General features: G+C 39.9%; 1 protein-coding gene across 1 annotated transcript in view; it reads right to left on the bottom strand.

Moving 5' to 3' along the window:
• ppp2r3a (protein phosphatase 2 regulatory subunit B''alpha) overlaps nucleotides 1–12676 on the bottom strand; it is a 53147-nt gene that overhangs the window by 40280 nt on the left and 191 nt on the right. The window lies entirely within an intron of this gene.

Below are 12676 nucleotides of genomic sequence, written 5' to 3'. Positions count from 1 at the left end.
CCCAAATAACCAAAGTGAATCTATAGTTGACCAAAAACTTATTTGTAACCCTTTTGGTACTAATGTTGGAGAGTGGTCCCTGGTCAAAGTGTAACTTGTAACTGCATTATCCTTATTCAGGAAAAACTGCAGCTGGCACATTGGTCAAAGCTGACCCCAACCCCTCTGAACAAAGATGGATCCAGGAAAGATGGATTCCAAACTGCTCATTTGGAAAGATACAACCATATCTAAGACAGTTTACATAGTTTCAAAACCTAAAAAGCAATATTTACTCCAGCTTTTAATACTGATGTCCATGTATACACATTCTAGTAATTTGACTGAACACAGTGAGCTTGAATCTCCTTTACATTTGCCTGCATGCCTGCAATAAGATATAATAGAAGTAATTTCTTTTCTGGGACTGGGATGATGTGAAGCCTGGTGACATGAGGGTTGTTCCCATATGTATATTTGTGTAAATAGTTGTGTCAACGATGAAAATAACTGAATTTTAAAAATGTAGATGGGGCCAGGCTGTGGTGCAGCTGGCTAGTAACCAGCTGCAATAAATCACTACTAACCGACAGGTCTTGAGTTCGAAGCCTGGGTCGGGTTAAGCCCCCGACCATTAAATAGCCCGGCTTGCTGTTTACCTAAGCAGCCCGAAAGACAGTTGCATCTGTCAACTAGGAAATTTAGATACGCTTTATGCAGGAGGCTAACTAATTTACAACACCATAAAACTGCCAGCAGCACATGGAAAGGAATGAGGAAGTACAGCACTCAGTGTCACTCGTGGATGATGAAGCAACAGCTCTCCCTGTGGCTGGAATCGAGCATACCCTCATGAAGCTGGAAATGTTAAAATTGCTTCTGTGTGTATCTATACTGTATGTTGTTTGTCTGATGGCATTGAATGTTTGCCATATATATGTTCATTGTAATCCGTCCTGAGTCCCCTTTGGGGTGAGAAGGGCGGAATATAAATACTGCAAATAAATAAATAAATAAATATAGGTTGAAAACAATATTATTATTTTTAACTCTGCTGTTCTTACTTTTTGAGTAAGAACAGCACATCAAAGTTACATTTAAAAGCAATATAACAAATAAGACCAATGTTACTTTATAGAATATTGTATCAAAGTTACCTTTAAAAGCAGCACTAGACCAATGTTACTTAATTAGTGTAATGAGCAGGGCCATGTAGTTGGAGACATGAGTCATGAAGTTGGAGTCAAACTGAAAAGCAATTTTGATTGCAATGGGATTCAGTAGAAATGTACCAACTCCAGCTTAAAATAATTTCGGCAAACGTCTAGCTTTGTGCATATTTAATTTCATAGGGATTGAACAAAATTTCTTGTTCAGAAATGTTAACTAAATAAATATATTTATGTTCTATAGGTCTAAAAAGCCAAATGATTCACATGATGGTAATGAGATGCTTTGTGCTATCATAATATTACAGTAAACTTGTTATTACTACTTAATATACATTTGTCATTTTTGAAGGCGTCAGAGTCAGACAGTAGAATAATAGAGGAGTCAGAGTTGAAAGTTTGGATTACCGACTCCACATCACTGGTAATGAGTAACAATTCAAGATATTTTCTGAAAGAAAGCTTTCAAGACTTTTCTGTCTGAGGTTTCCTCCCTCCTAAAAGTAAAATAAGGTAATGGAAAAGCAAGAAGCAGCACAACAAATAACGTAATAGGTTAATTTTTTTCACCATTGTAATGAATAACAGGAATGGGCTAATCTTTAAACACAATGAGTAGTAATTAATTATTTTTGGAAAATATCTTTGCAAGCTCTGAAAAAAATCTCCTGAGATTTGGGGACAAGCTGCAGTAGTCAAAGAACTATGTTTGATCTCAGCCACTAACTAATATGGCAGTGAATCACTTGCCTAAATCTGGTTGCTAATCCCAATTGGAGTAGTCACTGAATCAGTGTATGGCCATGTTCCAGAAGCATTATCTCCTGACGTTTCATCCACATCTATGGCAGGCATCCTAAGAGGTTGCGAGGTCCTCACAACCTCTGAGGATGCCTGCCACAGACGTGGGTGAAACGTCAAGAGAGAATGCTTCTGGAACATGGCCATACATCTCAGAAAACTCATAGCAACCCAGTGATTCTGGCCATGAAAGTTTTTGACAACATACTTAAGACTTACTATTCTGCCATTAATTCAACGGGTCCATGACAATAGAGGTGGGGAGATTAGACTTCTCTATTTTGCCTCCTAAGATCTCAATTATGATCAGCCAGGTGTATCCTCTTTTCAGCAGCTATTTGTATTTTAAATGCGTTCACACTGAATATAAAAATTAACTTAACTCATCTATACTTTGGTCCTGTTTTACATTATAATATGTCATTACTCGTTAGCTCAGTGCTATAAATGTTTAACAGAAGTACGTCCCACTGAGCCTAGTCAGAAAGTAGCCAGAAAATTACAGATAGAGTTGTTTCTAGCTTTAAAAACTGAGAAATTATGTTTAAAAGAATTTGATTCACTACTACCGTGTTTCCCCGAAAATAAGACAGTGTCTTATATTAATTTTTGCTCCCAAAGATGCTCTAGGTCTTACTTTCAGGGGATGTCTTATTTTTCCATGAAGAAGAATTCACATTTATTGTTGAACAAAAAAAATGAACATTTATTATATACTGTACAGTAGTTGTCATCACAAACCAGCATAACCAGACAAACTGTGAATCCTTTCAAGAATTTGTTATTACCATTATTTCCATGTATAACACTCTATAGTATGCACATTTACCGATCCTGCATGCTCTGGTGTTCTGTTTGGCGGGCATGCTTTCAAACACAAACTTTGCTAGGTCTTACTTTTGGGGGAGGCCTTATATTTAGCAATTCAGCAAAACTTCTACTAGGTCTTATTTTCTGGGGATGTCTTATTTTAGGGGAAACAGGGTATACATTTCTAAAAGCCATATAATATTAACATCTTCTTCAGTGGTGGGCAGTGGACTCATGAGATAACCCCAAACACAAGTAATTATTTTTCCAGAATCAACTTCTTTTCCACTCTTTTAAAAATGTTTTCTTAGTAGCACTATGCCTGAGGAGGAGCCTCCAGTGGCGTAATGGGTTAAACCACTGAACTGCTGAACTTGCTGACGGAAATGTCAGTGGTTTGAATCTGGGGAGCGGGGTGAGCTCCCGCTGTTAGCCCCAGCTTCTGCCAACCTAGCAGTTCAAAAACATGCAAATGTCAAATAAAAACCTTTACCTACTATGCTTGAAATATTCTCAGAGTTCAGACACTATAAGAAGTTCAGGTACTGTTCCAATATCTGGGCGGAAAGGGAGGAGGGGAGATGAAGGAGGAAAACTATTTTCCCTGTTTTTGCTGGTTATTCCCCTTCCACACTTCCTATGTCATAAAGGACGGTTGATGGCAACATGGGTAGGAGGAATAACAGGAAAACAGGGGGAAATGGTTTAATTCCTTAACTCCCCCCCCCCCCCCCCATAAAATGGACTATTCTTCTCTGTCTAGGTCCCTTTTTGGCCTCTGAACGGATAAAGAAACAGTACCAATGTCCATTTATTAACCACTTTGTGTGTGGAGATGGTGATACATCTCCTTGCAAAAGCACAAAATGTCATTGTAAACGGTCTGTTTCAATTTCAAATACACATACCAATATTCCCTCTTTAAAAAACAGACATGGATTGTTTACTCAAGTTGAAACTAACTTTGAGCAGCCCTTTTCTTAAAAATAGATATATCACAGTTATGAACAGAACTAGAAGACTGTAAAGATGAAAACTTATTTCATTTCTGTAACCCTGTGACAGCTTTCCAGCTGAGCTTCCAGGAACATGAGTATTATACACGTACTTTATATGGGCTTTGTTTTAACTGTTGTCATGCAACAAACACAAACCTTGAAGGCATTTCGTTTCTTCAAGAGAATAAGCTGTAAATCAATGGAGTTGTTTTATACAATTACTCTATAATTCCTCATTTTTATTTGTCAGAAAACATTAATCATCTCTCCCCCCCCCAAAAAAAACCCCCCACAAATTTGTTTCAACAGTAATTATATGAACGACTTTTTGTACAATGAGCTGCATCCACCAATGGCTGTATTACAAAGCTAAGTAATTGAAAAATTACTGGTTTGGGATGTTTGTATAATTACAATCATCCACAACATGGTTTGCCTAAATTCCATGTTTACCTAATAAATATAAAACAAATTGAAACTACCGGTAGTTACTAAGCTCTTTCTTCCTGCTCCTCAAAACTTTTCCATTATTTCATCCAGTTCACGTTGCTTTGGTATAATATGCGCCACTTGTAATTTATGGTAAAGAAGAGTTAATGAAGGAGGTGTGTTCCTGGACATTCCTTCTTTAACAGAAAATTTGTTACCAGTGGCACAAATAATATGGCAAGAAGAGGGATCGGTTTCGACACCAGAAAGAAAAGGGCAGATCCATTTCAAGAATATTTTCATTCAAAGCTAACAAGATGCACTTGTGAAATGAAACCACTGGGACAGGGCATCCTCACATAAATTAAGCAAAACACTTGGAACTTACTAGAGACCACCTGAAACTTTATTATTTATTATTTTTCTTTCTCTTATCAGCCTCCACATTTCTTATGGTTTCCATTCTTACCTACAAATCTACAGGGTTTTTTTTTTCAATTCCTGGGCAATAGCTACTGAGGCATGCTACAAGTCTCCCTCTTCGGCACACAGAAAACTGGGCGACATGGAAGGCGCTGAACAGATTGCGCTCTGGCACCACGAGGCGCAGAGCCAATCTTCAGAAATGGGTCTACAAAGTGGAGTCCGCCACATGCGAGTGTGGGGAAGAGCAAACCACAGACCACCTACTACAATGCGGTCTGAACCCTGCCACATGCCTTCTTGTAGTGACACCAGAGACACTCCAAGTGGCCAGATTCTGGTTAAAGGACATTTACTATAATGCCAAGTATTTAACTTTGTGTTTCTAAATACATTACAAGTGTACCCCCGGATTCACTTCTGATACGATAAATAAATAAGCTACTAGGGTTAGATCTACACTGCCCTATATCCCAGGATCTGATCCCAGATTATCTGCTTTGAACTGGATTATATATGAGCCACGGTGACACAATGGGTTAAACCCTTGTGCCGGCTGAACTGCTGACTCGAAGGTTGGCGGTTTGAATCTGCAAATTAGACGGGGTGAACTCCCATCTGTCCACCCTAGCTTCCCATGCAGGGACATGAGATAAGACCCCTGAAAGATGGTAACAGATCTGGACATTCCCTAGGCAATGTCTTTGAAGATGGCTGATTCTCTCACACCAGAAGTGACTTGCCTCAATTTGCTTTGACACAATTTAAAAAACTGGATTATATTAGTCTACACTGCCAGATAATATGGGATAATCAGATAATATGGGATTAAATCCTGGGATATAGGGCAGTGTAGATCCAGCCTGAAAGAGGCTTATCTGCTCATATCACACTTTCGCTGTGTTTTGTTGTTCATGCATGTTCAGCAAGGGAGTCTAGGGACAGCAACTGAGCTATGCCTGTATCCCAAAATTAGTAAAGAGCAGAGCACATTCAGTACTACTAAGAATCTTGAAACCTTGGGATGGGATGGGGAGGACTGCACAAAGGAAGAAATCTTGCTGCTTGCTAACGCGTCCAACATTTTATTCTACATTCAGTTAATATAATTTTATGTACATCTTTTCTAATTCTATATTTACAAATGGTTTCCCATAAGTTCTGGGCTGGACCTTTCCCTTCATACCTAAGAGATTGGGTAGTCTGGCCACTTAAACCATCAAAAGCGATTGCTTCATTTTTCCAGTATGACTTGGTAAAAATTGTTTTTTAATTGGGTAAAGGCTAACCCAAGAGTTTCCTGAACTGTCGCTTTTGTAAGATTTTAAGAAATTAGGAATTGAAGAGTATTTTATTCTAAATGTAACTGCTGAGGGCAAATTAGGAATATTCACAGCGATTGCACTAGCAACAACAGAATATATCAGTATGTGGTTGAAGGCTTTCATGGCCGGAATCACTGGGTTGCTGTGAGTTTTCCAGACTGTATGGCCATTTTCCAGAAACATTCCCTCCTGACATTTTGCGCACATCTATGGCAGGCATCTTCAGAGGTTGTGAGAACCTCACAACCTCTGAGGATGCCTGCCACAGATGAGGGCGAAACGTCAGGAGGGAATGCTTCTGGAATATGGCCATATAGCCTAGAAAACTCACAACAACCCAGAATATTTCAGCTTTATAAATAAGGCAAGAAATGTTCCTAGACTATAATTTTGCTCACTAGACTGCTAAAAGACAAAAGACTCTTCCCCAGTAGTTAGCAAAGAATTACAAAATATTAGAATATTTGCAGGATACTTTTTTAAAAAAAGTATGTTAGCAGGTAAACATGAGGGATGGGTTTTCCTTCTCCCATAGTCATATTGAAAACCAAGCAGATTGGCAGAAGATAAATGGAGAAATGTGTACCTCTTCTGCAACCTTCAATGTAATCATTTTAAACATTTATTTATTAAAGTATTTATGACCTGCTCTATATCTAAAGACCTTTGGGTAGTGATATGCAAGGACCACCTTTACATTATATTTCAAGGGTTTCTTTTTATTTATTTTCAGAGGAACAGCAGGGGGGAATGAAGTATAGAAATGCATTCATATCATGGGAATGCAGGAATTCATTTTCTTGTTGAGATATATACCAGTGCTAGATTATTTACTGAATAGAGCTGACTCTTGAATTCTGGTAACATAACATGAACGCATGAAAGCATGACTGCTCCATGGAACTAGAAATCTGGAAATACCTTTAAAACAAACACTATAGGGAGGACTGTAGCCATCCTTTTTAGGATATATGGATCATCTCTTCTTTGGAAAAAGAAGATGTTTTCCACTGGACGGCTACACACTGTAAAATATACAGTGGCAATAGAAGTCAAGCTATTTTTTAGGCAGCTTCCCAATTTTCTAATTGAGGACCAACCCCCCCCCCCATAAGCTTTCAAGAATCCCATAAACCAGTGGTTCTCAACTTGTGGGTCCCCAGGTATTTTAGCCTACAACTCCCAGAAACCCTAGCCAGTTTACCAGCTCTTAGGATTTCTGGGAGTTGAAGGCCAAAACATCTGGAAACCCACAAGTTGAGAATCATTACCATAAACAATTTGAAAACCATGGTGCTTTTTAGCCATTACATCATTTCTGATTTTCCAAGTCTGATTCAAATACTTCTTTCCCAGTTCGGAAAAAAAGATCACTTCTTTTTGTCACTTCTAATGTCACTCCTTACATTATTACACGGCTTACATAATTTTCCATGTCTCTCCATTTCTATAATGTACAAAACTCAAGTTCTAGATACCGTGTGAACGTTCAGCACAAACCACTTAGTGTACTCCTGAACAAGAAAGTTTTTATTTCAGTTGCAACTGAGTGATGCATATATCCCAAGACCCAGGAGCGGGGGGATGACATATGTGGGCCTAAATCCAGCTGGCCCATTGAATGAACACATAGATAAACCCCCTGATTTACTAGGCCTGCTCTAGTTTTTGGACTTGCAATTGAATTTATTATAATTTACTGAACTGTGAGGGAGGAACTAAAGGTTAATGTAGGGAAGTAATAGAAAGGATAAAGAATAATTTTAATCCTGATTTCCTCCAATTGTTTAATTAGCTTTCTATAACATTTTAATTTTATACTTCACATTTAATTAAACATTAGTTGGCAGCAGAAAGAACAGGCACCACCACCCTCCCTTGCTCACTCCATCTCAATGGGTATCATAGTAGATAGTACTCATGGCTACCCTATATACCCATATATAAGTAGAAGTTAGAGCCCCTGGTGGTGCAGTGGGTTAAACCCTTGTGCCAGCAAGACTGCTGACTGAAAGGTCGGTGGTTCTAATCCGGGGAGCAGGGTGAGTTCCCATCTGTCAACTCCAGCTTCCCATGTAGGGACATGAGAGAAGCCTCCCACAGGATGGTAAAACATCAAACATCCCCTGGGCAACATCCTTGCAGACAGCCAATTCTCTCACACCAGAAGTGACTTACAGTTTCTCAAGTCGCTCCTGACATGAAAAAAGTAGAAGTTTTACTCAAAATGACCTCAAAAAACTGGGCAGACTTGTCCATGGGTCAACATGAGTATTGCATTGATGCTTTCCTCTCTCCACAGAATAACTTTTGACTTATCCTCAAGTCATTTCAAAATCCATACTTTGGGCCCCCAAGCCTGCTCTTGACTTATATATGAGGTCGACATACATGAGTATATGGTTGATTAAAAGCATCACCCACTTTCTCTGCTTAACCACTTGCCTTTTTCCACTGGATAGTGAAGCAAACAAGATTGGCCATGGATAATGCGTCCATCCCTTCTTCCTCTTACTTGCTTACACTTCTTGCAGGTATGTAAATATACGGACAAGGCCCAGTTACACTCACTCCCCCCCCCCCCCCCCCGCCCCACGTCGCCCATCCCCGGATCATGTTTCCCTTTGAGAGAAGATGAATGGTTGCTCCCTTTGAATGACATTGATGGGTCTCATCCCTCATGCTTTACAATTCAAGATGAAAGTAGAAGCACAGGTAGATCCCGCCAAAAAAGAGAGGATGCATGAAGACCAGAAAGAGATGCCACATACATTATCAGAGGCATTTGACCCCCTTGATTCCCAATCCTTGCTGGAAATACAAAAACCCCAGAGTGGCTGTGTAGAGGTAGCTGTTCCTCCTCTAGGGAGAATTACTTGCTTACACACACACACACACACACACACTCATTGGGGCAGAGAGGATGATAATTTTGGAAAACCCAGTCTGCACAAACTACTTAGAGAGCAAGCATGTGCATGGATGAAAAGGTAATAGGATGAGGTAGCTTCTTCCATGAATAACAAATGTTTTTTGTAGTCCTACCCAAAGAGAGGGAAGATGCAAATGGCTGCTTGCACTTTCTAAATGGCACTGGAGTCCAGCTCTACCCTTCACGCAACTCAGGGTGCATCCAAACCAAGCATGAGCAAACTTGGGCCCTCCTGGTGTTTTGGACTTCAACTCCCACAATTCCTAACAGCTTACCGGCAGTTAGGAATTGCAGGAGTTGAAGTCCAAAACACCAGAAGAGCCCAAGTTTGCCCATGCCTTATCTAAACTCTGAATTCATACAGTTTGTCTCAACTTTAACTGCCATGACTCAATGTTATGGAATCATGAAAGCGGTATGCTTCCAAGGTCTTTAGCCTTCTCAGCCAAAGAGTGATGGTCCTTCTTCAAAATACAACTCCCAGGATTTCACAGCATTTAGCCATATTAGTTGAAGTTGTGATGAACTGTATTAGATGCACCATTACTCTAGCAGCACCAAAAGCCCAAAACACAAAAGATGATTGCAGCCTGCTTATGACATGACCCCAAGAGAAAATTCAGCTGAGTTTCTGGCAAACGTTTTCGCATCCCTTCCCTCAGCAGTGTAAACACTATACATTGTTGCTAACAGATGTGTGTAAGTCTCTTGCTTTCCTGAAGGTTTTTCCTGCAAGTAACATGCGGGCTTATTGCTAGTAATGACTGCCGATCAGAAAATATATACAGAAATGAGACTTCACAATGATTTGGATTTGTTGCTTCTTAGTACTGTCAAGAGAACAACCTTTGATTAAGAGGAGGTTATGGGTGGGATTCTGGAAGAATTGTGAGTTTTAAATGAAATTTTATTTGTATTTATTATATTTTAATTTTTTTGTTGCTTTATAAGCACACAGTACTATGCAATTTTTTAAAAAAAAGGTATTTGCTATGTTTTAAACTGTGATCAGATTGTGTGGTTGTTAGCTACCTTGAGTCCCCACAGGAAGAAAGGCAGGGTATAAATAAAGTAAGTAAATGAGTGGAGTTCAGAAACCTTTTACTGTTACCAATTTTTTCATGACACCAGCAATGAGCGACAGAGACCAAATTTGGAGTCGGGACCCACAGCAGTGCTCTAGATCAGAGCCACAAAAAAATGGCAACAGTCAAAGATTTCTGAAGGTCACCCATTTATTTAAACAGTGTGGGGTATAAATAAAGATTAATAATAATAATAATAATAATAATAATAATAATAATAATAATAATAATAATAATAATAATAATAATAAAATCTTTATTTATACCCCGCACCTTCTCCTTGAAGAAAATCAGGGTGGCTCACAGAAGCACACCAAGTGCCGCATATAAACAACAATACATAAGTATAAATACAATGACATACGTATAAGCAACAACACATGTAAAATCCCACTAATAAAATTGTAAGCATATAAAATTATAAAAATTCCTAAAACACAGAACCTGCAAATAAGCTGCTGTAACAAATCAAAGTGCGGAGCGGCACATCTGTTATCAACAAGGGTGTAGTGTTTACAGTGGACTCTGTTTCAGCTGTACTCTATAAAAAGGAAACTTTGCAAGTGCTGATGTAGTATCAGAAAGTGTTTACATTCTATATCTACTGTATTTACTCGAGCCCGATGTGTCATCAAATCTAATGCACACCTCAATTTTCAAAACCCTGAAACAAATAGTATATTCTGGCAAATGTAATGCGTGGAGGTAAAAAGTGCACTTTTTGTATTTTGGCCATTACAGTCGCTACTGACTTAGAATTCCTTCTTTAAAAATAGTTTCCAGCAATGGAAAAGAAAACCTTAGAATGCATCTCTGCTGTAGAATGAATCCACTTTAATTGCCCTGCTTCAATAGCATGGAGTCATGGGGGCTGCAGTTTGACTTGGCCTTGAGCCTGCTCTGCCAAAGAATGTGGAGGCCTAGCCCAACTACAAATCCCAGCATTGCATAGAAATGAGTTCTGGCAATTAGAAATAAGGTCCCTCAAAATGTTGGGAATAACCTTTCACTATTTATTTGTTAATGTATATATTTGCTAACCTGTATTCTATGTGTATGTTGATTTGCCAGTTTGACTGTACCTCTTTGGTGTGGGAAGGGTTATAGACATATAATTGTACTGAGCATATTCAGACTCAGGACTTCATTTTGTAGTCAGTGTGTCTGCTTTACACCTCAGTGGAGGTGGATGCATGTTGCTGTTTGGACTTCAGTAGAGAAATACAACTTATGGACTATTGATTTAGAATGATATCCTGTGTGCTCACACAGAGAACTACATCCTATCTATAACTGAACTTATATAAGAAATGTGCCTGTATGGTGAATTAATATAAGATGTTTATGAGTAAACAAGATATGTTATTTTTCAAAGAAGACTTTGTTTTTTAATCTCCGAGGGCATTTTTTAAACTAAGAGGTTCAACGGAGTGTATATCTTTTGGGCAATTACAACTGCAATTTCAGCTTCAAAGAAACAACCATCCTCTGCTAACCAAACAGATGTTTGTGGTGGCATATCTTTGTCCTTGGCAGTTCAAAGACATGGTTCTTCAGTTTAACAGCTGAGTTACCTGTGTGCTGAGTTACACGAATGCTTATGAACATCACTTGTTCAAAAGACTGACTTCTAACAAGGTGATGTTTTTCTTGACTAGGTAAAGGTTTTCACCCGACGTTAAGTCTAGTTGTGTCTGACTTTGGGGGTTTGTGCCCATCTCCATTTCTAAACCAAAGAGCCGGCATGTCTGTAGACGTCTCCAAGGTCATGTGGCCAGCATGACTGCATGGAGCACCGTTTCATTCCCACCGAAGTGGTACCTATTGATCTGCTCACATTTGAATGTTTTCGAACTGCTGGGTTGGCAGAAGCTGGGGCTAACAGCGGGACCTCACCTCGCTCCCTGGATTCAAACTGCTGACCTTTCGGTCAGCAAGTTCAGCAGCTCAGTGGTTTAACCCACTGTGCTACTGAGGGCTCCTTGACTAGTGGTTTTTAAGAGGTGATCTCCACATGTTTATGAAAATCCACATTTTCCAAACAGACAAGACATCATTTTTTCCTTTTTGATGAGGTTATGATTGCCATTTATTTCCAAAGAGATACGTGCCCAGAGACTGGGTGCAGTTGTTTCCAATACAAAGAGTACGGTATCACACCCATCTAATGCACACCCTAATTTTGGCAAGGTCATTTAGTTTGGAAAAAGTTGATCAGGCATGGGCAAACTTGGGCCCTCCGGGTGTTTTGGACTTCAACTCCCACAATTCCTAACAGCCTACCGGCTGTTAGGAATTGTGGGAGTTGAAGTCCAAAACACCCGGAGGGCCCAAGTTTGCCCATGCCTGACCTAGGGAATTTGTCCCCATCTTCTGATAGTTATCTGTCCTGCTTCCAAATAGAGAGGTGGAAATACAGACAGCTGGACCCAGAAATAAACAGACTCCTCTCTCTGTGTGTCTCTCTGTGTGTCTCTCTCTCAATCTCCAAAGCTTCTTGGGGAGTTAAAAGCGGCTCCGGGTCTTGTTGTTCCATTCCTGCGCCCGGGCGGGCTGTCACTCGCGACGCTGACCCTCGGGAAGCCCCAGCTGTCCCCACGCAGCGGCTCCGAGGCGCCACGGATCCCCTCCCTCCCCGAGACCTCCCCCCACAACTAGAGCCCAAGGGAGGGAGGGGAAGAGAGGGGTCCTCTCTGCGGGACACTTTCTCCTCCCGAGACGCGTT

Source organism: Anolis carolinensis, chromosome 3 (genome assembly GCF_035594765.1).
Source record: "Anolis carolinensis isolate JA03-04 chromosome 3, rAnoCar3.1.pri, whole genome shotgun sequence".
Taxonomy (NCBI): Eukaryota; Metazoa; Chordata; class Lepidosauria; order Squamata; family Dactyloidae; genus Anolis; species Anolis carolinensis.
Note: the sequence above shows the minus strand (reverse complement) of the source record. Positions and strands in the feature narration are given on the sequence as shown.